The 4396-nt window shown below is 51.2% G+C and overlaps 1 pseudogene; it reads left to right on the top strand.

The window, feature by feature from the left end:
* The window catches only part of LOC108799750, a 30779-nt pseudogene that overhangs the window by 8273 nt on the left and 18110 nt on the right, over positions 1-4396 (top strand).

Raw genomic sequence — 4396 nt, 5'->3', positions numbered from 1 at the left:
CATTGGTGGCAAGATTAATATACAATACATACATTACATATATAATATAATAATACAGGAGCCAGTCTGTCCAGTCCAGGAACCAGCAGGATTTTCTTTTTTCTTTTGGAGCAATCTAGAAGAAACCTCAAAATGTTGGCATCAAGGAACATTGACTACCTGGCCCCTGTGATTTGTCCAGCCCTGACCTATATAATGCTGTCCCCCATTCAATGCAACATCACTTGCATTTAAAATTAAGGAAACCCCTCAAGATGTTTGTGTTTCTATTCACACAGCACCGAAACATAAGTTTAAAAAACCCCATATGTCTTACTTTTTAGATACACTATATTGCCAATAGTATTGGGACGACGGCCTTTGCATGCACATGAACTTTAATGGCATCCCAGTCTTAGTCCGTAGGGTTCAGTATTGGGTTGGCTCCGCCCTTTGCCGCTATAACAGCTTTGCCGCTAAGACCAGTAGAGAGTAATCATGGCACACTCACAAACCAGCATGTAAAACAAAACTTGTCTCACCGCTAAGGTTAAAAACAGAGGTTTGGATACACGTCTTCTGCAGAAAATGTGAAAGCCGCACAGCCGCGCCAAGGCACCTCTTATAGTGCGGTCCTAACTCTAAACGATCAGAGCCGCCATCTTGGACGGGCCCCGCCTCCTCCGGCGCTGCCGGCGACGGGCCCAGCCAGCACCTCCGAAGCTGCCGGTTGTCACCGACTCAGCAGCGGCTGTGAGGAGGAATGCGCGGCTGCACAGATGACAGGTTGTCAGTGATGTGAATAGCGGCGCGTTCCTCGTGACAGCCGGCAGCCTGAGATGCCATAGCGACCCAGGTGGCCCGCACGGCATCAGGGTGATGTCCTGGCCGGGCCCCCCTGTGGCGTAGCGGCCACCAGGGTTGCTATGGCGATTGAGCCGCCACTGAACAGAGGTTCTAACCCTTCCTCACGCCATCCAGAACTAATGTAGGAATTCGGCTTCAGCTGGTTGTTTGACATTGCTCCGTATGTGTTGTTGTTGTTCCAGGTCACCGTGGTTAAGGAAGAACTGCAAGATCCGAAGGATGAACAGTCTAACACAGGTACGTTACCATCACCACCGGGGGGCACCGCATATTGGGAGCGGGGGTATGAGATGAACTGGCCGGCATTGAGATCCATGTGTGTTATCCGCAAGAGCTTATATATGAAGGTTGGCTAAGGCCTGGTTCACACCTGAACGTTTTGTAGCGCGTTCAACACTTGACGAACGCTCTACAAAACGCTCAAACATCTAAATCCCATTGTATTCAATGGGTCTGGTTCACACCTTGCCGTATTTCCGCCCGTCCGAACGCGCTACAAAACGGCCCACGCCCCAAAGAAGTACATGTACTTCTTTGGGGCGTTTTGGTCTCGCGTTTCCATTGGGATACAGCCAAGTAGCCCTCGGAAACGGGCGTTTTCAATACGCCTAGGTGTGAACCCAGCCTAAAAGTGTTAAAGCAGTTGTTCCGGCTCCTCCCCTGAAAGTAAATGTCTTCCTCTGATATCACTGCACACTGTGAGCGTCTCCTAATGTGCATTAGAAGCTGCAGCAAGTCAGATAGAGCCCGCCTCCTTTCCTGGCTGGAGGACTTCCAGCATCATCTGGTCTCCCCTCTCCCTGATGCTTAGAGCAAGAGTGTCCCACACTGGCTCTAAGACTGAGAACTGACTGATCACATGACCACTTGTCTCTGCTCCGCGTCAGACATAGGCGCAGTTATCCTTTAAGTAATACAATATGTGATGTTTGTTTCTAACAATCTGTTTCTGACCTGCAGGAGACTCCGGCAGTCACTCGAAGACTCTTCAGTCCAAGAGATGTTTAGCCAAGAAGCGACCAAGTAACGCAAAAGTGGAGAAGGCCCACGCCTGCGCAGAGTGCGGGAAGATCTTCTATAACAAGCGGACGTTAAAGGCGCACCTGCGGGCTCACCTGGGTGAACGCTCCTACATCTGTAACGTGTGCGGGAAGTGTTTCCGTAGGCACACCGCCCTGCTCATCCACGAGCGGATTCACACGGGGGAACGGCCGTACAAATGTCTGCAGTGTGGAAAGAGCTTTATACAGCAACAGCACCTAACCACCCACCAGAAAACCCACACCGGGGACAAACCGTTCCCCTGTGATGTCTGCGGGAACAGCTATCGCTGGAGGTCCGAACTCGCCAAACACCAGAAGGTGCACCAGGACCAGGTACATCCCACATCTCTCTATGTCTAATGAATGCACTGAAAGCCCTTCACCCCTCTCTATATTAAACCACGGCTTAGACCCAGGGGGGTGCACCAGGACCAGGTACATCGTTCATCTGTGTATGTCTAATGAATACACTTAGACCTGTGGGGAGGGGGGGGGGGTGCACCAGGACCAGGTACATCCCACATCTGTGTATGTCTAATGAATACACTTAAGAACTTCACATTTCTCTATATTAAACCTCGGCTCAGACATGGATAGTAGGACACCGGAGGGAAAAGTAGAAGAGAAGGAACTAGCACTAGGTACATCCCACATGTGTGCATGTTTGTATGTCTAATGAATGCACTAAACACCCATTCACACTTCCCTGTACCAAGCTATGACTCGGACACCAGAGGATGTACTAGGATCAGATGCATCCTCTGTGTCTGTCTGTCTAATGCAGTGATTAACTTACAAGGTATAGGGGACCTCAATTGCAGCCTCTGACATCACCAAAGGGCCGCACATAATGATTAATATACTGTATGTAGTGCCAGAGAGGACTGTCAGAGACTGGGCAGGAGGGAGGGAGCGGAATGCTGCAAAACTACCCGGAGTGAGAGCTGCTGCAGCATGTTCAAGGTGCTAGAGGTTATATCTGTCAGCATATCTCTTTCCTCCTTCTCTTCCCTCTCTTCTTTCCTTTCTCCCCTCTAACTCTCTTCTTTCCTTCTTCTCTCTTCCTCTCTTCTTTTCTTCCTCCCTCTCTTCTTTCCTTCCTCCCTCCTTTCCTTCCTCCATCTCTTCTTTCCTTCCTCCCTCTCCCTCTCTTCTTTCCTCCCTCCCTCTCTCTCTCTCTTCTTTCCTCCCTCCCTCTCTCTCTCTCTTCTTTCCTCCCTCCCTCTCTCTCTCTCTTCTTTCCTCCCTCCCTCTCTCTCTCTCTTCTTTCCTCCCTCCCTCTCTCTCTCTCTTCTTTCCTCCCTCCCTCTCTCTCTCTCTTCTTTCCTCCCTCCCTCTCTCTCTCTCTTCTTTCCTCCCTCCCTCTCTCTCTCTCTTCTTTCCTCCCTCCCTCTCTCTCTCTCTTCTTTCCTCCCTCCCTCTCTCTCTCTCTTCTTTCCTCCCTCCCTCTCTCTCTCTCTTCTTTCCTCCCTCCCTCTCTCTCTCTCTTCTTTCCTCCCTCCCTCTCTCTCTCTCTTCTTTCCTCCCTCCCTCTCTCTCTCTCTTCTTTCCTCCCTCCCTCTCTCTCTCTCTTCTTTCCTCCCTCCCTCTCTCTCTCTCTTCTTTCCTCCCTCCCTCTCTCTCTCTCTTCTTTCCTCCCTCCCTCTCTCTCTCTCTTCTTTCCTCCCTCCCTCTCTCTCTCTCTTCTTTCCTCCCTCCCTCTCTCTCTCTCTTCTTTCCTCCCTCCCTCTCTCTCTCTCTTCTTTCCTCCCTCCCTCTCTCTCTCTCTTCTTTCCTCCCTCCCTCTCTCTCTCTCTTCTTTCCTCCCTCCCTCTCTCTCTCTCTTCTTTCCTCCCTCCCTCTCTCTCTCTCTTCTTTCCTCCCTCCCTCTCTCTCTCTCTTCTTTCCTCCCTCCCTCTCTCTCTCTCTTCTTTCCTCCCTCCCTCTCTCTCTCTCTTCTTTCCTCCCTCCCTCTCTCTCTCTCTTCTTTCCTCCCTCCCTCTCTCTCTCTCTTCTTTCCTCCCTCCCTCTCTCTCTCTCTTCTTTCCTCCCTCCCTCTCTCTCTCTCTTCTTTCCTCCCTCCCTCTCTCTCTCTCTTCTTTCCTCCCTCCCTCTCTCTCTCTCTTCTTTCCTCCCTCCCTCTCTCTCTCTCTTCTTTCCTCCCTCCCTCTCTCTCTCTCTTCTTTCCTCCCTCCCTCTCTCTCTCTCTTCTTTCCTCCCTCCCTCTCTCTCTCTCTTCTTTCCTCCCTCCCTCTCTCTCTCTCTTCTTTCCTCCCTCCCTCTCTCTCTCTCTTCTTTCCTCCCTCCCTCTCTCTCTCTCTTCTTTTCTCCCTCTCTCTCTCCCTCTCTTCTTTCCTCCCCCCCTCTCTCTCTCTCTCCTTTCCTCCCTCTCTCTCTCTCTCTCTCTCTCCCTCCCTCTCTTCTTTCCTCCCTCTCTCTCTCCCTCTCTTCTTTCCTCCCTCTCTCTCCTTTCCTCCCTCCCTCCCTCTCTCTCTCTCTCTCTCTCTTCTTTCCTCCCTCTCTCTCTC

Source organism: Nanorana parkeri, unplaced genomic scaffold (assembly GCF_000935625.1).
Source record: "Nanorana parkeri isolate BGI_ZX_2015 unplaced genomic scaffold, ASM93562v1 scaffold1799, whole genome shotgun sequence".
Classification (NCBI taxonomy): domain Eukaryota; kingdom Metazoa; phylum Chordata; class Amphibia; order Anura; family Dicroglossidae; genus Nanorana; species Nanorana parkeri.
The sequence above is the reverse complement of the archived record's forward strand: the minus strand, read 5'-3'. Positions and strand labels throughout refer to the sequence as shown.